Raw genomic sequence first — 25,980 nt, 5'->3', positions numbered from 1 at the left:
CAAATTTGGTGTCCTACATATAATATGTAGACTGTGAGCCAAATACTGCTATCTCTTATACTGTTTTTACACAACAGTATAACTTCATTTGACTTCAGTTAATTCCTCCTGATTTATACCAGAATGAAATCAGAAACAAATGCTATGTAATATTATACCAAAATCTTGATAAGACTGTGATAATACCACCAATCATGCCATGTGGTTAACTGACTTAGGGGAAAATATTGCAGATGTAGGCTTTTGTTACTTAGACTGTATTTTAGACCTGAGAAGGGCATAATAATTCTGAAGTGTCCAGGTCACTAGCCTATCTTATCAGACATGCCATCTCTTAGGCATAAATAATTGCTATCCTTTCCGATCAGTTCTGTTACTGGCCTTTGTATTCTTTGCATTCTAACATGTTCAGCAGTGGAACTGGAAGTGTTTCAACCCAGAGATTTCACTTTAGGTTGTGTGTTTGTGTGTGCATATTTATCCATTCAGTTTGCAATATTCTGTAAAGTGCTTTAGGGTCCATTTAGAAAGAGGTTATATAAAAATGAGAGCTACAAATGTCCAGCAGAGACACACAGGTCTTGCCTTTCCAGCAACCAATGCTCAAAATAAATAGCACCACATCAAAAAAGGCCATTTGGCTATTCTTTTTAGTGTAAATATTTTTTCCAGTAGTATTTGAATGACAGAGAGAACAAGTAAAAAAGCCCATAGAGTAACAAAATACAGAATAAAAGCATCTATAAGGATAATGAAATACTTTCTTTTGTGTGGATCAGAAGAACTCCTGCATAGCACCATTTATCTTTGCATCAAGTTAGCTAGAATTTGTGGAAAGATCATTCTGTCTTTCACAAATTAAACTAACGTTTCAGTTTGAAAGGCTTTAGTTTATTGCAGTATCATATAATGTAGAAATACATAGACTAGAAAAAACAGACAGGTGGTTTAATAAATTAATCTATAAGCAGCAGAACAGCATAAGGATAGTCGGTGACATTGACAGAATATTGTGGAAGGTGGTGGAGATGAGATATAACAGTATTAATTAGGAGTAAACATATGAAGGTGAAAGTCTGGGGTAAAAGGAGTGGGGAGGGCATGAATTAGAGATCTGAGATTTATTATAGAGATAGGCTAGAGCTGCACAGTTGAGATCCAGATTTGTGTCTAAACAAACACCCCTGTAATGTTGTGTTGTTCCTATCTAGGGCTTTGTTTCAGCTCATTATGGAAATATGAACAGGCAACAAAAGTTTATATTCATATTTACATCCAGAGCCAAACTACCCCTAAAGCTCAAAGTGGTCTGATCTGTCCCCAGCTCTAGAAGGGACATTACATTGTACTGTAGCATCTTTGGGCCTGATTTTCCTCTCACTTAGAATGACATAAATCAGCAGCAGGTCCAATGAATTCAAAAGAATTACACCATTGTAAAACTGTTTATGGGAGATCAGAATCAGACCCAATAACTCTACATCAGTATAACTGGGTGAGACTGAGATTTAGGATGCCACTGTGAAGAAGATATTCCCAACTACCCTTCAGAGAGAAACTGGAATTCCTCTCTAATTAGCAACTCATGTTCTCACCATTAGATTTTATGAACCATGAAAAGACATTGATCCAACTTGCAGGTGTTGGCCAAAAGTTCTTTCAGCACTGCCAGAACCACAGTAGGCAACTCAGGCAATGAAGATTCTTCCTGAACAGCTTCGATCTCCACAGAAAAAGAATTTGTAAGTAATATTTTTCATGAACAAAACACAGTGAAAACACCACACAGTAAAAAACATTCAATGTTGCCACTCAGTGTAGACAGAGAGGGATATCAAGTATTCACTACATGTTACAAATCATTGATTGAAAATATTTCTAACAAGCAAGCCTTTGGATGCCTCTCTTGCTGACAATATCTGAAGTTGGGATGCTACGTGAAAGTGCTTTTGAGGGGAATGGGGCAGCTGTTGATGGGAAGCAAGAGAATGCTGACTGGAAGGAAGGAAGAATGGACGGACGGACTGACTCTGGTTTCCCAGCTGTTTGAACAAAATCAAACCTGTGGTTTCCAAACTCTTGTGAACAGGTGCTGAAGTTTGCAAAAACATCAGATTTCAAATCCTAGGTTCATTGGGATAGCATTTGAAGGTCAATACAAACATTTCTCAACTATGGTTTAGACACAGAACAAAACTTTTTTCTGCATAGTTTTGTTCTGAATTTTTGAGTTCATCTAAGAGTAAAACTCATAATGAAACTGTGATGTTATTGATATAAACTGGGACCATATAGAACATGGTTTGCAACCAAATCTTATGTAAGGGGGTCATATAAGGTGTCCAAGACCAGGTTATGGGTTGCTGGTTATGATTATGCTGTCTGTATGTCTGTAGCATTTTGTAGTTGAAGTTATGAGTATTGGCTGTATATTGTCTGTATTTCAAATTGGTGCTGTAGTTCTGGGAAAATCCCAGACGAGTTGGTGTTAGCTCTGCCTAGCCTGCTTGATGGCCCATTAAGGACCATCAGCTACACAACTGACCCATTGGCAGGAGGCAGATATGCCTTGTAACTCAGCAGGGTGTGCAGGAACTTGCCCATGTGACTGCAGACTCCATTTTGCTGTAATTTTCCACAGTAAGAACAAAGAAGTGTTCTTACACCTGGAAGAGCCTATATAAGTCTGATGCCTCATCTCAATCTTGTCTTCAGTCCTGGTCTTCTTACCTCTAGAGGACCTTTGCTCAAGCTGAAATGCTCCTGGCACAAGGATCTGATGACCCATACCCAGCGGGGGATTGTCTCCGCAGAGACTGACTTTGAAACCTTGCAGTTTACTCCATCACGTGCTACACAGCCTGAACTTAAGAATTTGCCCATTACTTATGTAATTGATTCCATTTAACCAATCTAGCTCTCATCTCTTACCTTTTTCCCTTATAAATAAACCTTAGATTTTAGATTCTAAAGGATTGGCAACAGCGTTGATTTGTGCGGTAAGATCTGATGTTGTATATTGACCTGGGTCGGGCTTGACTTTGGATCACAGAGAACCTTTTCTTCTTTTTGGTTGCGTTTCATAACACTTTGCTTCCCCAGGACTGAGTGGACTGGTGGTGATTTTACTGGTGAGACTGGATCTAAGGATGTGTGTGTGACTTGTGGTTAGCCAGTGGGGTGAAACTGAAGTCATTTTTGTCTGGCTGGTTTGGTTTGCCTTAGAAGTGAAAAAACCCCAGCCTCTTGCTGTAACTGCCCTGTTTGAGCAATTGGTCCTGAATTGGCACTCTCAGTTGGGTCCCGCCAGAACCGCATTGTCACAGGAACATATTAGGCACCCACCCAAACGAGAAGTAGGAGGAAAGCCTCATAGGATATGCCCCTGTATTGAAATTTCTGTACTAAAGAGCAGTACACAGTACAGAATACACTGCCTGGCATCCTGAAATCCTTTTTCAGATTATTCTGAATGTGGATGTGTAAGAGACAGAGGCTACTTGAGGGAATGACTAAACACTTTGTACAACAGCCATGATTATCTTATGTCTTTTTATAACGGATTCTTAATTGAATGAAGTAAGTTAGAGTTAAACTTTCTAGATATATTTTTCACTAGTTGTATTGAATGCAGAAGACTACTGTAGTTTTGCTCATTTATAAGGATGTAGTTTCAAAGATCTAATGGTTACACTGCAATTTAGATACTGCCTTGGAGTCCTCCTAACTTAGCAGAGAGTGACTTTGGCTGTGACTTGAGTCCACAGCTCATAAATAAAGCATGAAGGATGTGTGACGGTTAGTAAAGCTGTCAGTCAGCTGGGAAACTCAGTATGTTTCTTTTAAAAAATATATGTTTCTTTTCCAAAAGTGCTACACTGAGAGCCCTGGAGACTCCAGTCCTCATTTTATTCAGAGAACAGCTATGGTATTGGTTGCAGCAATGTACAGTTTTCTCACACTGTCCTATCACTATGCCTCCATCCTAACATGTCTGAATAACCTCATGGGGAAGGGGGTTGGAAGGAAGAGAGGATCCAGTCTATGACTCCATTTAATTTTTGGTGTCTTTGCTTGAACTGCCAAAAAGGATGTCAGTTAAAGCCAATTGAGGGGTTTGTATTAGGGTTGTGAATGCTTGTTCATAGGAAATTAATTAATTGTATCAATTAATTCATTTATTAAGATTTAAAACTACACAAAGATGCTTATCTCAGGCTTTAGGCACTCTAACAGCTTTCCTAATTTTACAATACAATGACATCCCAACACCACTTAAATAATAATTTCAAAAGGAACTCAGCCAGCTAGATATCTACAGAAACTCATTCTACCCCTTCATCATTGTACAAAGTACACTCTCCATCCTGTTCAAAAGCCCAGTTAAACAGGTGTCTCTCAGAGCATGCCCAGAAGGTCACCAAATTCAAGCTATTTCAGACTGACGGGAGACGAGGAAGGTAAAACTTCTAGAGTCCCAGCACATGGCTACACATCAATTAAACACTCAAAGCTTGCCTAGACAGCTGACTTTGGCTTGCAGAGTTCAGGTTGCTGGGCTGTAAAATTGTGATATAGCCATTCAGGCTTGGGCTGGAACTCAGGCTTTGGACAATCCCCCCCAGGGTCCCAAGTTTTAATGTCTACACTGCAATTTTATAGCCTCACAACCCCAAGACAGCTGGCCCAGGCCAGCTGCAGGTGTGTAACTCACAGAGAATATCCTGCCAGCTGCTAACTCTCTTTATAATATGGGTACCCCCAGCTCAGGTGCCTCTGCTGACTGCAACTATGGCTGTAAGGCATAGGAAGAGATGCCATCCCTCAGGTAGGCCAATCCCAAGCCATGTAAGGTTTTATAGGTCATACAACCAGCTCAAACTCCTCACAGAGATCAATTAGCAGCTAGTGCAGATTCCAAAGCATTAGTGCCATATGATCCCTGGAGATGGCCTGCTCAATAAGCATTCTATACCAGCTTCCATCTCTGAATAGTTTTAAAGTATAGAACATGTAAATCACATTTTAATAGTCTAATGCTGAGGTAACAAAAACATGGATAACAGTGACAAGGTTTGCATCCAAAAGGGAAAAGAGAACTACTTATGATCACTTCCACACAGGACCTGAGAGTCAATGACCTAACAGGTGAAGACTATATCCCATCATGAATCTCTTAATTAGTCCCTCACATGTATTCTCAAAGTGATTTTCCAGTCTGTGTTCTATAGACTTATATATGACTTCTGCAGATGAACAACTCTTTCTCCTGTAGGGTTTTCAACTGTTGTCCATCACTGTAGTATCTGACCACCTACAAAAATTATCCACCATTATGTTCATATTTTAAAATGAACTTACTTCAACTGTGTCCATACCATTTGTGTTCACTTTCATCAGCATAATAGCAAATAAGCTGGCTGGAGTTTTCCTGAAGCAGCATGTCATAAGCCAGTAGTGAAGAATAGTTGTAGAAAGTGAATTTTTAATTTGGGGCTGTGAGTAATCACATAGGAAGCCTGATTCTGGGGATCATATTATATTCACCCAATCAGGTAACACAAACTTATATATATGTCCAATCAAAAGAGCTTGGCATTTTGAAAGTCAAGTATTTAGAATGAATTGCTTGGAACAAATTACAAATAAGGGATTATCCATAGAAAATATTTGGCAAATAATTTTGAATTGTTAATAAATTTGAAATAATCACAATCTCTGCATGAACAACTAATAATCACAGAAAAGAAGCTAAATGCCTTGAAGAAATAATTTATTATGGATTATTTGCTCCAGTCTAATGACTGTTTCAGTTTTTGCTAGCCATCTCACTAAGTTGCCTCAGCTACTAAAGCCAGTAGGAGCTCACCAAAGTCCTCCAGGAGGTCATTATCTGTCTACAGTCTGACTCTAAATATTGGATAATTTTGGTGCAGGCTTTTAAACTGGTGGTGTGTTTTGGTGAATTGGAATAGAGTCTTCATGAAGCTCAAGTGGGATGGCTACTGAGACTGCCTGCAGTCAAAAACTTTTATCATTACTGTCACTCAGGCATTTATCCCTTTCCTTTGAGGACATTGGCAAACCATGTTCCAGTTCATATTTATACATACAGAGAACATATCTCCTGTCTGTGTGTTCCATTCTGTGCATCTGAAGAAGTGAGCTGTAGCTCACGAAAGCTCATGCTGAAATAAATTTGTTAGTCTCTAAGGTGCCACAAGTACTCTTGTTCTTAATGCTGTTTAGACATGATAGAGACTTTAGTGCAAGAATCATACATGAAAAAAAGAAAGAGTTGACATGGGTTCATTCATGGTTTTAAATTTTTCACTTTATTCATTCTTTTTTTCCCCTTAGCTGGCACTTCAATTTAATTCTGAGTCCTTAAATCCACTTTAAAGCCTCAAAAGAATTTTGCATGGTTTGAGATCACAGAGGCTTGTGAGGAATCAATTTGCAGCAGGGGCTAAAGAGCAGGTATTCAGAAGTGGAGGCAGTGAAATGATGGACTTTGAGACATGGTCCACCAGAAAATGTTTGATGTCAAGCATCAAGTGATGAGATAGGATGAGATAGGATGAAAAAACCCACATACTTGAAGAGAAGGGATTGAAGGTACAGTAGCAAAGGATGCTGAAATTCAACAGAGAAGAAGGTATGGCATTGTTTTCAAAAGATACTACATCTCCAAGTGGCAAGCCATTTTCTAGTAAACAGGGGTGGGTGAACCTTACAGAAATTAGATCACTTTGGATATGAAGCTAAAAGTTTGATTGTTTATCCAAATCTTACCTGACACACCCAGCATTCCTAGGCCTGCAAAATTGGTTAGAAAGTATGTTAGATAAATCGTGTTGCAAGATACAAAGATCAGAAAGTGTACTTTCGGTCAAAAATGGTTTTTATTTTAGATTAAGGGAAACAACATGTAAGAACAAAAGTAAAATAGTCTGTGTGTTTTCTTTGGAATGGTTTGCACTTCTCTGAATACAGAATGGCTGCCTGCCTTTACAAACCACGGAGTCCTTAGAGATCTAAGTGTGCAGTACACAGAAATAAACTCAGATCACTTTTCTGTCTCTTAAATTCCATAAGCACTAATAGCAGATAGTGTAAAGAAGAGGGAAATTTGACTGAGCTCCAGTGAGACCTTGGACAAAAAATATAAGTTCTGAGTAGGATTGTCAGGCCAGTGTTTCTTTGCTTTTTGAAAGAGAAGTTGACTGAAGGAAGTATCTCCTAGGACTAGGCCTCAGGAGCCCAATGGGGTATGGTTGCTTTTACTCAGATGTGGACTTTCACTAGAGGCTGGGTTAGAAACTGTTAGGTTGATCTTTCATGGTACCTGTTATACTAATTGGTCATAGGCTATTTCCACCTTTTACTTTATGGAAGCCCAATTAAAGCAATCCTCTGTTATCTGTTTGGAATTTATGAGTTCTAATGGGGATCCACTGCTGGCTAGAGCCTGTACAGCCTAGCCTTTGGAGCACCTACAACTCTTGCCTCTGGATTTGTGGTGCCCTGAGCACACTACCAGGTGCCTGGAGGGGCCTGGTGTACCACATCACTCACAGCAACACCTGCAGTGGGGTCTGTTACTTTACATACATTAAGTATACATTTATATACTTAAACAACGTTAGTATATCATTAGCTTAGTATTGAGCTCTGGTTCCAGCATTGTGCTGTTATTTTATTAGTGTTTTGCAAGGGCATTTTATAAGCTTTTCTGCATAAGTTTTGCAGAGAATTAATGATTTTTTCCTCTAAACTGGACATTTGCATTGGAAGGAATTAGACATTGTTTACAATGTTGCTAAAAATAATTTTAACTCCATTCCTTTAAATGATTGTAGTTAGCAATGTTTATCTCATAAAACAAAAATTTAATATCTTCTGATAATTAATTCACCCATAAGTACATGCATTTCCTTAACCTAATGTGCATGGAACGCCATATGATATGCTCTAATATGAACAAGCAAGTCTAAATAAAAGCTGCATTTTTTAATGACAACCGAATTGCTTGTAACCTTGACTTTCAAAACCCCAGGCAAGTTTACAGCAAATATCCCCACAGATAAAAGCTGTTACCTTTGTTTTCTTCTTTTATCATGCTTTATAATACTTAAAGTCTTTAAAATGTCTTTATGGTACTTATGTAAATAGATTAAGAAAATACAGACACACAGTTACTTTGATTCTCCATAGGTTGATCTCCAGAATGTCATATATCAAAACACTTGAGGTTTCTCTGAAAAGTGTGGTGAACATGTGTTCCCAGGATGGGGAGGTGGAGAAGAAGGATTTGATTGTTGTTCTTGACTTACTCAAGTTCTATCTATCTGTCCCGGGTTAGTTGTTTATCAGAAATCTAGTCTTACAAATGAGTAACAAAAGATCCAACCACCATTTCCAGAAAATTAGGGTTAATAAGTCTGATTCATCTCTCATTTAGCTTAGTAAATCTGGAGTAAGTCTATCAAACTAAATGCCAGTGCAATATTTACATAAGTGAGAGACAAATCAGGCCCAGTATTGATAAAATGAGGTAATAAATTATCTCTAAATGTCATGTTCATGTACAAAAATACCTGCTCTATCTATTCTTTTGTGATGTAAGGTAGTATATAAGTATTTTACTGTTATTTTATTCTATTTTTTGGCCAAGTGTTCTATTTATTTTAACATGGTTCACAATGCTCATTCGTGTTTGGGCCTAACCTACATTTTCAGTTCAGATTCCTCAATGGGTTCTTATGCCTTTCCTGTTCCCCTGTGTCAGGAGGTGTGCAGCACAGGGTACGTCTTCACTACCGGCTGTATTGGTGGGTAGCAATCGATTTCTCGGGCATCGATATATCGCGTCTCATCTAGACACGATATATTGATCCTCAAACGAGCTCCTGTCAACTCCGGAACTCCACCAACGCGAATGGCGGTAGCGGAGTCGACAGGGGGAGCCGTGGACTTTTATCCCACGCCATGAGGACGGTAGGTAACTCAATCTAAGATACTTCGACTTCAGCTACACTATTCACGTAGCTGAAGTTGAGTATCTTAGATCGATTCGCCCCTGGTGTAGACCAGCCCACAGTATGCTGACCACATGGGGGATACACTGCTGGTTATTTATTATGTCTTCTGATGGGTTTCTGATGCTATTATAAACTGCTCAAGCTCTGTGGTCTCCACTTATGATACCATCAAAAACCCTTGATTGATTTAGGACCTGGTAATACATCTGTCCCCAATTAAATCCCATTATCCAAAATGCACTGACAGTAAAAAAGGCCTTCTCCACAATAAACAGCGTCAACCTAATTTCTGCAAGTGTTATTTAACCATGATTGTATTTTTCCAGTGTTAATGTAGAACAAATTGCTAGTGATCTATGGTGACATGCAGCAAGTAATGCAGGTAGATTAACAGCACAGCATAAGCAAAAGATTGTACATATGAAGTAATAAAGCTTTTCATTTTTATGTACATGAGACAAGCTAATGTCATACCCCACCATGAAGATTTTTATAAATACGATAACTTCAAAAGCTGCAGGAGATAGAATGAAAAGAGAAGGAAGAAGGGTAAGTGATAGGTGACTGTGATGTCAGAATTGTGAGGAGAGAATACAAGAACCATTGTTGTAATTATTATTTTCAGAGTTCATGTGTAATGGGATGTTTTGGATTTTTCTGCTTTTCTGTTACCTGTTAAGAAAGACTATTTGATGGAATTGTCATCTATTATATTAGTGTGGTTGGATCCATCCAGTCCTCTATATGAGGTGGGGTGTAATGGAGTGTCCACCCCACAAAAGGTAGAGCAGGTTAAGTTAGGTCAGTTAACTAGGTAGACTGCACCTGGGCAGAATTTTAGGCTTGAAGGACAAGCACTAATTGATGATGAAGCACAGCTGGGCAGGGACAGGCCGAGCTTGGATAAAGCCAGAAAGCTAAGACCAGAAGAAGCAGCAGTCCCTCTCTGGAAGAAGGGAGATGTGTTTGAGGCTACAGAATCTGCAAAGGAACCAAACAAAGGAGTAGTCTATAGTTACACTCTGAGGGAGTTGAGCTAGTAAGTCTGAGGTGTAGAGGATAGAGCAAGGAAGTAGGAAAGAGTTGAGGGAAATAGTGACAGGTATTGGGAGCAAGCAGACTGGAGATGCTAAACATAGGGTCTCTGGACTGGAACCCAGAGTAATGAGTGGGCCCGGATTTCCCTACCAGTCACTGTGAAGTGTCATAGGACATGGCCTTGGAGCAGAAGACTGTCTGGAATGGTGTGTGGACAGTTAACCCAGAGGGACTCCAATACCCTGGAAGTGAAGGGTTATATAATGACCTGGCCAGAGAGCTGAGTCATGAAGAGGGAGCACTGCATGTTCTGGAGAGCAAGGATGGTGTGAGCAAGTTGTCAGAAGGAGGGGAGTGCCAGACCTGAGTGGAGCTAATCATCAGATCCAGCTGCAAGGGGATTCCCATGGTGAGTGAACCCCTTGACATGGAGTGATAAACCAATAAGCTCTTTGACTTAGCCAGCAGCAGTTTGTGGTTAATATTTACCAAATTTATTTCCCTACATATATGGTGACTTTGGGTCTAGCCATCACAAGAGACATTGCAAGGAGGGTTAATAACAGCCAGTAGGGACACATAAGTAATGAATCAATGGGCAGTGACAAACAGTTACAGTACAGGTCAGGTTCAGTAGCCCAAGGCACAGCATGGCCAATAAACCAGTTCAATGGGTGCACGTCACTTGTAACTGACCTTGCAATAGAATAATCGTAAATGTGTTCTGAAACTGAAATTTACTATTGACATGCTAGGCCAAATTCTCCTTTCAGTAACATGGTATAAAACCAAAATAACTTCACTGAAGCCTGTGATGGGATAAACAAACCACACTCTGGAGTTAGGAAGCAGCTTTGTGCCTTGCCAGTTCTGCCTTGCCACGCACACAAAGCCTACAAAAGCTGGCGGTGGAGTTTAAAAAGGGAAGCAGAGCCACTCAGGGGAGGTGGGCCGTGGAAAGGAGCAGACCTCTGCTCTGAGCTCTGGGGAAGCGCATCTCAGGAGCTCTGGTTGCCTGAGGCCTGGTAACATAGAGCTAAGAAAGCCTGCAAAGGAGACACTGGTGATTGATTGTGAAAGTCAGAAACTTTATTTGTAGCTGAGAGGGTCTGAGCTGCAGAAGAAAGAACAGATCACACAAGATGTAACTGTAATTGAAACAACCTGCTGTACCCCTGCCGTAGCATTGGTGGTAAGTGTTCCCCTTTACAAAGCTATTAAATAATAGTCCACAGAGGGTGGCTAACGTGCCACCCACACAATATAGTGACAACAAATAGTGCAGCTCAGTTTACAAATAGAGTGGCAGTAAAGAAGATAATGGGACCTAAGGGACACACAGGATGGGTCTTCCAACCACACTGGCCTTACAGCTGTTCTAGGTTAACTCAAACAGTTATGTCAAAGAAGAAGAATTTTCCTCAACATTTACCTAGCATATGACTATGTATCTGGAAACTGTAGAGAACCCCAAAAGTCAACATCTGAAGAGTAAAAAAATATTTCAGATGCCTTGACTATCCTGCCACTTAGTCTACTTCATATCTTCTGTCTGCTCCTATCTCAGCCTTCTATTTGCAAATGAAAGGAAATCAGCGGGGTGTGAGGATGTCCTTGGCTCAAGCTGCTCTCATTCGCTCTGATCTGGTTAACAGACCAGAATGGATGTTGAGAGGAAGAAAAATAAGCAGGCTGGAAAATTTCAGTCTGCAACTGAGTCATATAACACTGCTGTATAATGGCCACAGACCATTCTGCAAGGTTTGACACAAAAATGTGCATAGTCAACAAAGGCACTAAAATATATTTAATACTATTTGTAATTCAAATAGCTGTAAAACTCCAGGAAGCCCCTGACTTTGGAGTACCTACGTGGGGAATCAGTTAGGGAAATCTAGCTAGAGTAACTACGACTCCTGAAGGAAGAGGAGAGCTTTTCGTTTATATAGTACTTTTCACGTTGAAGTGACTTACAAACATTCCATTAAACTGCTTATTTCACTGATAGTGCATCAATAGTACAGCTGGGAATAAAGTTCAAGGACACCGACACCGAACACCTACATAACCAGCAGAAACCTGTGGAAGCGAGTCTCAGAGCCCAGGACTATAGACTTGGGTTTGCAGGGCTCACTCTACGATGTTAAAAATAGACCTTCGGCTGCCTCCCTCTGCTTCAGAGCCCAGAATGTCTATGTCACTATTTTTAATTTAGTTGCACAAATTTGGCAAGCCCAAATCTGTAGACCCAGGTTCTGAGACTCGCTTCTGTGGGTTTTTGCTTGCTGTTTAAATGGGACTTACAGATCAGATTCTTATTTAGGCATCTAAAAATACAGAAACTCCTAGTGGGATTTTCAAAATACCTAGGCACCTGATTCCCATTTAAAAATCTGTCCCTCTGACTCTTGTTCTAGCAATTGTTGTTGTTGTGCCTTGTACTGAATATAATACTGCTCTGATGTTACAGTCAGATCAAGGCCTCACTGTGGCAGGCACGCTACAAATGCACAGCAAGACAGTCTCAACCCCAAAGAATTTACAGTCTAAATTAAGAGAACACAGAAGAAAGAGGTATAACAAGCAGATACAGAGAGTAGGGGAGGGAGAACAGTGGGTAATAGGGAAAGGAATGTGTGGCTATGTAGATTAGTTACAGTTTCTGCACAATTTCTAAGGTTTTTTTTAAAGATATAAATAATCAATTGACATCACTGGTAGCCAGTAATCCTGGCTAGCCACCTGTCTAACTCTGCTAATGTCTCAATAGTGCTTCACATATTTGTTGCAATATATGTTTCTACATGTGTCTGAAAGTTTCCTGCAGGTAACACATAGCTTTACATATACCTTCTTTTCCAGTCTCCATACTTCTAGTGTTAACCTCTCTGTATCTCAGTTTACTTAAGTGATATGTAAAAGGTCACACATCAAGGCAGTAGCAGAGCTAGAAATGAAACCCAGGCATCCTGACTCCTAGCATTCTCCTGCTTCTATGAATAGACTGCACTCCCTCCATAATCTCAGTTTCATTTTCAATTCAAGTGTCCTAGCAAAAATGTAAAAAATATTTGGGGGGGGGAGGGGGGAGAAATAACCCCAGTACCATAAGGCTTGCTAGTCTAGAATCTGATATATAGTGCTAATTGGCCAGATTGTTCCTTGTTGTCATACAAATCCTTTGCATTCTTCATTATCAGTTCTTGCTGTACTTTAAAGCCATCAGATTATTTTGTGTGCCTGATGATGATCCTTTTATAGTGACAGATTTATGCCTCATATAACACGGTGTATTAGAGTATATACTATAGTTACTATAGAACTTGGGCACTATTGTTGAATACAGAAGTATTTGTATAAGGGTTAGGTACAGATAATTGCCTTCTAAATAAGAATCTCTAAAGAGACTACTGGTCCCACACTCCTCAAGCTTTTAGGACTTGATGCAAAGTACAATTCAGTAAATTGAAAGACTCCCATTGACGTAAATGATTTTTGGATCAGTTCCATAATTTAGCAAAGGGCACTTTTGGGGCAAATGGCTTATAGATATAGAACTGTCATCACAGTCCATTTAAAAAAAAAATCTCTGTAAGGGATCATTTTGTGCTGTGATTCCTCTTCATGTATGGCACCACCTGGTGAGAATTGAAGAGCTCAGTGGTATGAGAGTTACTGATAAAGAAAGACACAACCACTATCAACCAGGAAAGTACTGTCAAGCCAACTGAGAAAACAACTAAAATGTATTTCAGTATGGAGGGGCTGGTGCCTCATACACTCAATTGCTCAGTGCTACTTTGTTGCACCATTACCTTCACTGAAGAAGAGCTTTTTGTTTGCTTGCTTTTCTAATACCTTTTATATAATTTATATAGGAATCATAATGTGCACCCAGATAAAGTAGCACAAAAACCAAAGCAGAATTTAAGAAGAATTTCAAGACTTATTAATTTTATTCTACTTTGTAGTAAATTTGCATCTGATAACATTATGAGCCATTATGAAATGGAGCTGTAGTGTCATGCTACTCTTCCTTTAAAGCATTTTACAAACAATAATTGAACCTTGCAACATACAAATTATGTCCATATTAACACTGCAGTGGGCAATCAGAGAGAGGTTAAGATACCAATGGTGAGAAATATCAAGCAAGATGCACTCTGCCTAAACGAATCTCTTCTAGGGCAACTTTGGACAGAAACACAAACCAGCAAACTGTCAGTTCAACTTACAACTCTCTCTATACATTTAGTCACATAATGTACCATGCCAGATTCACTGGTAAGTTTAACTGGCCAATTAGGGAAGATGTATCCCTCATTTGTGTCACTGGAGCTGTGTAGAACAGCTCCAAGTGTATAGATGAATCTGGTTCATGATATCTAAATAGTGTGAGAAGCTTGATTCCCTTCTACCTGCAGACTATTTGGGCTACGTTCATCCCCAGGTAACTTCACTGAAATCAGTGGAGTTACAGTAGGCTGGGATGAATGAATTTGGTTCCTTGTGTTCGTATAAACAATTGAACTCTTTCTCAATTAATCCATGATGATCCATGAATGTAAACAGTAGGGATTTTATCATTACCCAGACTTTTTATGAAAGAAAATAAATATGCAAAATATCATGTATATGAGCACAGTTTAATTACATTAGTAATGGACAAACCTCAGAAGCTGTAGATGTTCAGTCTGGCTGAACACTCAGAAGATTTGTTTAACCTTGTTTAACCTAACTTTCATTGCACTGGTCCAGCATTATTACCTTGATATCAGTGGTGTGATTTGATTTACACCAGCTAAAGATCCTGCTTACTGAATCTGTGAACTTAGTGCTAATCTTGCTCCTACTGAAATCAAAGGCAAAACTCCCATTGACTTCTAAGGGACCATATAAGAGTGTAAGTCTAATGGTACTTAGACTTCTAGATCCATTTCTGGAAATGGAACTTAAGCTACTAATTCACTTTGGTGTTTTGAAAATGTTACCTTGTGCTCTTTGCTGTGTAGCTGCTTATACCACCGCTCTCTTCCTTGGCTCATAGTTTAATGATATTGTCACTAGGTTATTTTATTGAAGGCTTAATCCTACTTCAGTTGAACAGGCTTCAATTTACACGGTGATGCCAATTCCTTATGCTGGGTAAAGTCCCACTGACTTCAATGGGAGGTCTTGGGGCACTCTGAGTGCAGGATCGGACTCCTTAAGGCCCAATTCTCCCTTCCCTTACTGCAGTATAAATCAGGAAAAACTCCACTGAAGTCAGTGGAGTTGAACCAATGTAAAACTAGTGTGAATAAGTGGAGAATCTGTATTTTAAACTGTAGACTTCTGAAAGCAGGGACCTCGTCTTCATACTTTGTTTGTTTGTAAAGAACATCACCTCCAATAACACATTATACATAACTACTAATTATTTTTATTATTGTTGCTTACTTAGTTTAATAGATATAGCCTCAGAAGAAATGAATAGGTAATTAAATGTAAGACACACAGACTATCTTTCAATGGATCTGTTTCTTCACAGGATAATCTATTTAAAATTCATCCAGGTATAACACCTATTAAAATTTGATTATCAGAACTTAACATGACAAACTACATGAGCATTAACGCTTTACTTTTATTACTATCCAAAACCCGTATATGAAGTACTGTAAGGGGGTTTTATGTTGGTGTCCTAAAACCCCCTTACAGCACAGCACCAGTAGCCCTGACTGACAGTGTATATCATGTCATGCATAATCATCCTAGAACTTGCAAAAGAAATATGTGGGGGAAATATATAAGCCCAGGACAGCAACTATGAGTTTAAATTAAACCACGCTGAGGACATGATAAAACTCTGAGTGACATTTGCAAATTTCTTATTCTATCAAATTTATTAATAACAAGAGGCCTGGTTCTAATCTCTCTCACTGAACTAAATCAAATGTAATTCCATTCAAATCATGAGAGCTACAATGGCAGAATTGCTCCAAGATGAGAATCAGGCCTAATATTCTTTTCATATTGCTATAGACCACATTCAGTTTTATTCAAATATGTCTATTCTGATTAATAGCAACCACTTTAAAATACTATCGCAATATATTTTAGCAGATGGAATTTTATAATGTGACATTTTAAAAGAGATGGACTAGATGTTTATTTTGGTGTAAATCCAGATTAGTTCCAATGAAGTCAATGATAACTGGGTTATGTTAGGTTCATACCAATATAGCGGAAGTTGGCTCAATTCTCATGTTAAGCTGCCATTTAATACTGACTCCGATAGATATCCGTGTGTGTAATACATGTATATAAACAAGCAACAAACCTTCAGATATATACACATACAGCTGAAGGTTTATTGCTTGACTTTTCAGGGTTTTTTTAAGTGTTGAGCAGCCTTCCACTCCATTTATTGCCTGAATCAGAGATTTGGGATGGGAGCTAATGATATTCTGGTAAATCTGGAACTTTCAATTTTGACTAGGACTATTTTGTGCTTTATTATAGGCCGAATGAAGTGATTTGTTATTGTACATTATCCCTTTTTTCTTTTTGCAATTTACTTAAGTTGAGTGAGTAATTTGTAATGGATCATTTTTCTGATGGGTTTTGCTTCTTTTTTTTTTCCCCCATTTGCAAATCTTCCCTGAAGTTTGTAGAATTCTTAAATGTATTCATTGTTCAAAGTGATTTACAAATGCCTTCATCAAATTAATTTTCATTCTAGATTGCTTGTGAACAGTACCTTTGTGGAAACTCCTGAACTGTAATTCTCTCGCTGCTGCGATGAAAAGGAACAAAACCATGAAACTTGAGAAACTAAGCAAAATGGCAGGAATTGTGGAGTATGATTCTGAAAATTGCATATAAAATTCAAAATTTGTTTTTGACTTAAAATTGCTTTCTTGAGTATTTGCCCTAGTCATGTTTCAGGACTCAAATGTTTGTGGAAGACATTGAATAAAAAGATGTCAAAATCTTGCCCTTACTCATGATTAATAATACCTTATTCCATGACTGGTAATGTTGAAGTAGTACACCCACTCATGGAATAAGGTGCTAATTAGTAAGGATAATAGTGTCAGAAAGTGACCTAGCATTTAAAGTTTGAGGAAATGTTCATGGAAATATTTCCATGTTATTAATTCAGCTCTTGAATACTGTGAAAGACATTGTATTTCCTTTCTTCCTCTCTTGTTATCTAGGTACTTGCAGAGGCACGCTGAATCCATACTGTTAAGAGAGCCTTTTTGAGAAGGCTTAGTAATAACATGTATATTCATTAGGAAAAAAATCATTTAGTTTATCAGGAGGAGAGTAATCACCTTACTATGCAGATTTTTGCAAAATGTTGTACAGTCACAGATTAATCTTGTCTATATTTAGCCCAGGTTTGATATATCCATCAGGCTTACATGGGGTGGAAGGCGGGGGTGAAGGGGAGTTATATAATTTTTAATTTGAAAAAGAGTAAATCCAACAGACCATTAAAGAACAGCAGCTATTTAATCAATGCAAAGGCTAAATCACAAAACCTAATTCTGGTGAATTCTGACTATATTTTAGTATTAGCTCTGATTGCTGTAGCATTTAATTTAAAAATCAGTGCTGGGCAACTTCAATGTACTTTTATAAGAAAATATCTAAACCAGAAATATCTTTCAAAGGTTTGTGGGGTGCAGGGTTGTTTGTTTTATGTTAATCTTTAACAGTCTCACTATACTTTTAGGTCTAAGGATAAAATTCTTCAGTGTCTTATGAACTCATCTTTGATTCTCAAAAGAGACGTAGGAACCTAAAGATGAATTTGCGAAATGCCTATGCACTAGATTACAAAGGTGCCTGAAGAGCCAGATAAGTGCTTAGTGATTCTTTAAAACACATGCAAGCATCTCATTTACTTCTGAGGGGCAAAGGAGGCTCTTCCCGTTCCCCTTGCTACGTGTCCCTTTTATAAGACCCTGTCATAATAACAACTGTAATACTGAACAACAACAACAAAAATATTGCAGAGATCCCAACCAAGATCAAGACATGAATGTTATAAGTTCTTCAGGCTAGGGGTTGCCTTTTTTATCTTCTGTTTGTGCAGGGCCTGTGTTAAGGCCTTGATTCTTCAGTGAAACTCTTTGTGCTTAACGTTAAGCATGTGCTTAGGTATCTGCAGGATTAGATCTAAACAGCTGTAATTTATGTGTTAATAGTGCTGGTGACCAGGCCATTTAAGTGGTGATTGTTATTAGCTATTCTATTTGTTTGTTTCTATTTATTAAAAGGGCCTCAGACATACATCAGAAACAGTACTCCCAACATAACATAGCACATCAGCGTCATTTCATACATCCAGGTGTTGTCCTGTCCTTGAGTATAGGCTGAAGTGTGGGAGAGCTCTCTTAAGCACCTCCATAATCTCTGAAAGTGTGGTCACCTCAGTATAAGGCCACCAAAATCTATTTAAACTTTTGGTTTAATTACACATAATATTTGTGCAAATAGGCTGAAGGAAAATCAAGCACTGAACTGGCCCTTTCTAAGTTCCCTGAATATAAACCAATTCTGTGACTTTTGCTGAATCTCCTTAAGGGATATCACTTTCTAAGGGAAGGGAGGGAAGCATATCTTTTTAAAATACTTTAAAGTCTCATTATATTAATTTAATTTCAAAGTAATTTTCAGATTTGTCATTGCCCATCTAACATTTTCCAGAAGTGACCATGTATAATTGTGGAATTATACATCTATGCATGCTGTTAGAGATAAAGAAGCACATTTCATTCAAAATGCTCACAAGGCCTGTTTGTACCTCTCTGTCAACAGTGACAGGCATCATTTGGCTTGTGTGAATTTTTAAAGGGTGTGTCTACGCTAGCGAGCTTACAGTGGCATAGTTGTACCAATGCAGTTGTGCCACTGTAAGATCGCTCGTGTAGCCTCCCTGTGCTGACAGAAGAGAGCTCTCCTATCCACATAATAAAACCACCTGAACAAGCAGCAATACCTACATTATCAGGAAAAACCGTCCCATCAACATAGCACTGTGCCAACTGCCGCTTGTCTCGGCGAAACTTATGTCGCTCAGGGGTGTGAAAAAACACACAAACACACCCTGAGTGACATCAGTTTTGCTGTTGTAAGTGGTAGTGTAGACATGGCCTCACTTCTATTGATTTCAAGGCTCTCTGAGGCTTTTCAGCCCAAAATAATTGTTGTCACTAACTTTAAATCAGGGCTTCTGGATAGCCTTTAAGAAGTCATATAACTCATAATATTTTAAAAATGGCTGCAGTTAGGCAGTAAATTCACAGGTGAGGTAAAGGAACTTCCCTGTCAAAATGAATATTGCAGGTGATGCTTTTGGTAAGAAGACTAAAATCTATACTATATGTTGGTGTTGAGTTTTTGTCACACACTGAATGGATAGGTCTAGTAGAATTTGTCTCAATGTGATAGTAAGTATCTGGCAGCAGTAGAGCTGAAATAAGCTAAAGGGATGGATACCTCAGGGAGTTAATATAATAGAGGGCCCTTCATATCAACTGTTCAAATTTGGTCCAGGTCAATAGCATCAGAAGGGTCATTAATCTCATGACAGTTATTTGGTGAGCTACTTGAAATGATTCACTCATATGAGGCGATGGTCTCTTAGTTTATTTCTGAGTGTACATCAATAAATATAAAAGCACTTGTGCTCTTAGTCATTCAGGTCCTTGTGCCTGTTTCGAGGGGTTTGATTGTTGCCCATTGGCTCAAGTGAGAGCTTAGGCTACTGTCAGGATGAGTAAATCATAGAATTGTAGGACTGGAAGGGACCTCGAGAGGTCATCTAATCCACGTCCTTGCAATCATGGCAGGACTAACTATTATCTAGACCATCCCCAACAGGTGTATGTTTAACCTGCTCTTCCAAATCTCCAATGATGCAGATTCCACAACCTCCCTAGGCAATTTATTCCAGTGCTTAACCACCCTGACAGGAAGTTTTTTCTAATGTCCAACTTAAACTGCTCTTGCTGCAGTTTAAGCCCATTGCTTCTTGTCCTATCCTCAGAGGTTAAGGAGAACAATTTTTCTCCCTCCTCATAACAACCTTGTCTGTATTTGAAAACTGTTATCAGTTCCTTCCTCAGTCTTCTCTTCTCCAGACTAAACAAACCCAGTTATTTCAAGGTCATGTTTTCTAAAATCATGTTTTCTTTAATCATTTTTCTTGCTCTTCTCTGATCTTTCTCCACTTTGTCTATATGTTTCCTGAAATGTGATATCCAGAACTGGATACAATACTTCAGTTTATGCCTAATCAGTATGGAGTAGAGCAGAAGAATTACTTCTCATGTCTTGTTTACAACTCTCCTGTTAATACATCTCAGAATGATGTTTACTTTTCTTGCAACAATGTCACACTGTTGACTCATATTTAGCTTGTGATGTACTACGACTCCCAGGATCCCTCCTGCAGTACTCCTTCCTAAGCTGTTGTTTCCCATTTTTTATGTGAGCAACTGATTGTGCCTTCCTAAGTGGAGTACTTTGTATTTGTCCTTCAGACTATTTGTCCAGTTTATCCAGATCATACTGAATTTTAATCCAATTCTCCAAAGCACTTGCAACCCCTATCATCCTCACACTTTATAAGTGTACTCTCCATTCCATTATCTAAATTATTGATGATGACCTTGAACCGAACCTGAAGCATAACTGATCACTACGGAACCTCACTTGATATGCTTTTTCAGCTTGTCTCTGAACCACTGATGATTACTCTCTGGGAATCGTTTTCTAACCAATTATGCACCCACCTTATAGTAGCTCTGCCTAGGTTGCATTTCCCTAGTTTATTTATGAGAAGGTCATGGGAGACAGTATCAAAAGCCTTACTAAAGCCAAGATATGCCACACCTACCCCTCCCGCCATCCACAAGGCTTGTTTCCCTGTCAAAGAAATCTTTTAGAAAGCTATGATTTGACATGATTTGTTCTTGACAAATCCTTGCTGACTGTTACTTATCACCTTATTGTCTTCTAGGTGTTCACAGTCTGCTTAATTTTTGCTCCATTATATTTCCAAGTTCTGAAGTTAAGGTGAGTAGTCTGCAATTTCCCGGATTGTCCTGATTTCCCTTTTTATAAATTGGCACTATATTTGCCCTTTCCCAGCCCTCTGGAATCTCTCCCATCTTCCGTGACTTTTTCAAAGATAATGACTAATGGCTCAGATCTCTCCTCAGTCAGCTTCTTGAGTATCCTAGGATGCATTTCATCAGGCCCTGGTGACCTGAAGACATCTAACTTGTCTAAGTAATTTTTAACTTGTTCTTTCGCTATTTTAGCCTCTGATCCTGCTTAATTTTCACTGGCATTAACTATGTTAGATGTCCAATCACAACTAACCTTTTTGATGAACTGAAACAAAAAGTCATTTAGTACTTCTGCCATTTCCACATTTTCTTATTGCCCTCCCCCGAGTAATGGAACTACTCTATCGTTGTTCTTCCTCTTGCTTCTAATGTATTTTTAGAATGTTCCCCTGTTACCCTTAATGTCTCTAGCTAGTTTAATTTCATTTTGTGCCTTGGCCTTTCTAATTCTGTCCCTACATACTTGTGTTGTTTGTTTATATTGAGTTTCAGATCATAGAAGGTCTCCTGGTTATGCCGAGGTCATAGGCGCCGACTCCGTGGGTGCTCCAGGGCTGGAGCACTTACGGGGAAAAATTGGTGGGTGTTCCTCGCCCCCCTGCCCCAGCTCACCTCCATCTCCTCCCCTGAGCGTGCTGCGGCTCGCTTCTCCCCTTAGCTCCCAGTGCTTGCTGCTGCGAAACAGCTGTTTCATGGTGGCTAGCACTGGAGGGAGGGGGAAGGAGAAAGAACGTGGTGCACTTGGGGAAGAGGTGGGGCCAGGGTGGGGATTTGGAGAAGGAGTCCAATAGAGGCAGGGAGGGGATGGAGTTGGGGCAGGGACTTTGGGGAAGGAGTTGGAATGGGGGCAAGGCAGGGGCAGGAGAGGGCAGAGCTGGGGTGGGGTCAGGGTGGGAGGGCTGAGCACCTACTGGCTCTGGAAAAAATTGGCGCCTATGTCTGGGGTGGTCTCTTGCCATACTTCCTATCTTTCCTACGCAGTGGGACAGTTTGCTCTTGTACCCTTAATAATGTCTCTTTGAAAGACTGCCAACTCTCTTAAACTATTTTTCCCTTTAGCCTTGCTTCCTATGGGATCTTATCTACTAGATCCCTGAAGTCTGCAGTCTTGAAATCCATTATCTTTTATTGTTGCTACTTTCCCTCCTACAATTCCTTAGAATCATGAACTCTACCATTTCATGATTACTTTCACCTAAGCTGCCTTCCACTATCAAATTCTCAACCAGTTCCTCCCTGTTTGTCAAAATCAAATCTAGAACAGCCTCTCCTGTAGTAGCTTTCTCCAGCTTCTGAAATAAAAGTCTCCAATACATTCCAAGAATTTATTAGATAATCTGTGCCATCATTTATTATTTTCCCAACAGATGTCTGGATAGTTGAAGTTCCCCAACACCACCAAGTCCTGTGCTTTGGATGATCTTGTTAGTTTTTTTTAAAAACCCAAAACATTAAGTAGTAGTTCTCACTGAGCCGTATTCAGTCTCAAGGTCCCTCAGCATCTGCTTCTTTACTCTCAAGAGCATAGGATAGAAAATATGCAAAATGCAGATAAAGAATGGGCAAGTTTGAGGAGGCAGGAGCCTTAATATGGAACTTGACTAAATGGTCCCCTTTTATTCATGCTACAAGGAAACAATCACTTACTGGGCACACAGCAACAATTACATTTGGGTTCCTCTGAGTTCTCCCATCATGGGTGAATGATAAAAAGCAGGTATTAACATTAAAGGCCCAGGTAACTGGCATCCGAGAGTCTTAAGAGTGGCTGAGGAGTTTGCTGTACTATTAATGTTGTTTTTTCCATAAGTCTTAGCACACTGCAGAAGTTCTAGTATACAAGAAGAAAACTGATGTTGTGCCAGTACTTAAAAAGGGTAAATAGAATGACCAGATATAGGCCTGTCAGTCTAACATTGATCTCAGGAAAGATAATAGAGCAGCTGATAAAGAAGGATAATATAATTAATGCAAACCATCATGGATTTATGGAAAATAGTTTGACAGGATCTAACCTGATATTTCTTTTGATGAGATTATAGATTTGGATGATAAAGATAACAGTTTAGATACTAGTGATTTCTGTAACCACACAACACTTTGTTTAAACTAGACAGATACACAATTAAATGGATTCCAAACTGGCTAGTTGATATGTCTCAAAATGTAATTGTGAGCCAAGATTCATCGAGTGAATGTTTTTAGTGGCATCACACAGATCAGTTTTTATCCTTACTTTATTTAACACTTTTATCAATGACCTGGAAGAAAACATACGATTAAACACTGATAAATTGTGCAGATGACCCAAAACATTGGTGGAGCAATAAATAATGAAAAGGACGGGTCACTCATACAGAGCAAGCTGGATCACTTGGTAAGCTTGGTGCAAGCTAAAAATATGCATTTTAATATTGCTAAATGTAAATTATAGATTTAGGCATAAAAAATGTGGGTCTTATATACAGGGATGGGAGACTATCATGGGAAGCAATGACTCTGAAAAACATATGGGGTTCATGGTGCATAATCAGCTGAACATAAGCTCCCGGTGTAATGCTGTTTCCAAAAGGGCTAATGCAATCCTTGGATGCATAAACTGGGAAATCTTGAGTAGGAGTGGAGGGTTTATTTTACCTCTGTATTTGGCATTGGTGTGACTGCTGCTGGAATACTGTGTCCAGTTCTGGCATCTGCAATTCAAGAAGGATGTTGACAAATTGGAAAGGATTAAAAGAAGAGCCATGAAAATTAAAGGATTTGAAAAGATGCATTATAGTGATTAGTGTCAAATAGCTCAATCTATTTATTTTTTAAAAAGAGAAGGTTAAAGAATGGCTTAATCAGTTTATACCTACATGGAGAACAAATACTTGATAAGACTCTTCAATCTAGCAGATAAAGTTTACAATATGATTCAATGTCTAGAAGTTGAAACTAGACAAACCAGACTGGAAATAAGGCATATTTTTAATAGTGAGGTTAATTATCATTGGAACAATTTACTTAGGGTTATGGTGGAAAATATTAGATTTTTCCTAAAAAAATGTTCTAATATGCGGAGATAGTTCTATTGCCTGCATTATCCAGGAGGTCAGACTGGATGACCACGGTGTTTCCTTCTTGGTATGTATTAAGTCAATGAGAGTTGTTCCATTGATTTCATTGGGCTTTGGATCAGGCCCTGATTTAAAAACAGGTTCCTCTAGGCTTCCTGTCCTGCTCATTGCATTTTATGTTGTGCTAATATGCACAAAACTCAACAGCTGAGTTGTGCAAGATCATGCCTCATATGTAAATTCTGTAATAGTAAAAAACATCTTTTTATGTTTCCCAAACTTTTGGACAATGGTCCAGAGTCACACTCACAATTAATGGCTGAAATGCCTCCCAACATACTCAGAGAAAAATGCACCTCAAGTGCTGTACAAGGTGCATCACTTAGAAAGACTTATGTTCCAATGGAAAAGCAACCGTTCAGAAGATAATTCAGTAACTACTGTGGAAAGTGACAGAGATCAATAAAGCTGGTGTTGCCATGTGAAACATTAATGTATGGCATTCACAGCACTTAATATAGCCAGATGCCCCTGCTGCCCAACCCGCTCCTCCTCCATATCTCCACTGCCTTTGAACATAGAGACAACCCGAACAGGGAGCTAACCCACATGCTTTTGAGCAACTTTACAATAAAGAAAGTAACCTCTGAACTGGACCTTTGTCAAATCCTTTCTGGATATCTGAGGATGTGATGCCCACTGCATCCCACTTTTGTCTCCCAAGGTAGGCTTATCCTCAAAGAAATACAACTAGATGGTGAGGCATGACTTTCCTTTCTTAGAGGTCATCAGTCTTTGCTCACACTGTGTATTTCTAAGTACTTTTCCTGTTTTGATCTCTTAAAAGGCTTTGTAAGACTTTTCCCACAAGTGAAGTTTAAAATGATTGCTCTGTGATTCTCAGATGTGTCTTGAGTCCTTTGTTAATCAATGGCTCCATGATAACCAGCGGTACCTACTGAACTTCAACTAAGTCATCTTGAAAAAGTAATATTTTTTGGAGTCTCGCTACAATTTTGATGATATTTCTCAAAGGACCATGAGAAAAATAATAATGAATTACATTTATAATATCACACTTTGTCTCAAAAAGCTCCTAAAGTGTTTTACAAACTATACTCCTGGTCCTGAACCCATTGAGTTCTGGAGGTGCAGAATCAAGCCCTACTTATGTACATGAATCACCTCATGCCCCATTGAAATTATGACCTCCTGTAAGGTAAAACACTGCAGGTATTTAACAGTACAAAGAAGCATGACACAACAGTTCAGAAAAGAATAGTGTCACATCCATTAGAAACCACAGGGACAGTTTGTAGGTAGGCAAAATGTCATTACCCAAGTTACAATTTGGCTAGGATTTGGCAAAGTTAAAACTCTGATGCTTAGAAAAAGTTCCATTAGATATTAAATGAGCACATATGGTAAGAACTTTGGTTTTAGGTCCCATTTTTCAATGCATCCCTTATCACCAGCATTGTTTCAATACTGAGTGGGAAGAATGCTACCTACTGAGCTGTCATTGCTGCTTCCTGAAGCATGCAGATGTTTGTGGGGGTCTCCCATCCAGAGACCATCAAGGCCCAACCCTGCTTAGCTTGGAAAATCTGATAAGATTAAAGCTGGAAGTTGTATAGTTGCATTATAATCCTAAATGATGAAACAAAGAACAATATTAGTGCTGGAAATTTAAAATTATGTCTTTAG

Source organism: Chelonoidis abingdonii, chromosome 4 (genome assembly GCF_003597395.2).
Source record: "Chelonoidis abingdonii isolate Lonesome George chromosome 4, CheloAbing_2.0, whole genome shotgun sequence".
NCBI classification, from domain to species: Eukaryota; Metazoa; Chordata; order Testudines; family Testudinidae; genus Chelonoidis; species Chelonoidis abingdonii.
This window is presented reverse-complemented; position numbering follows the sequence as displayed.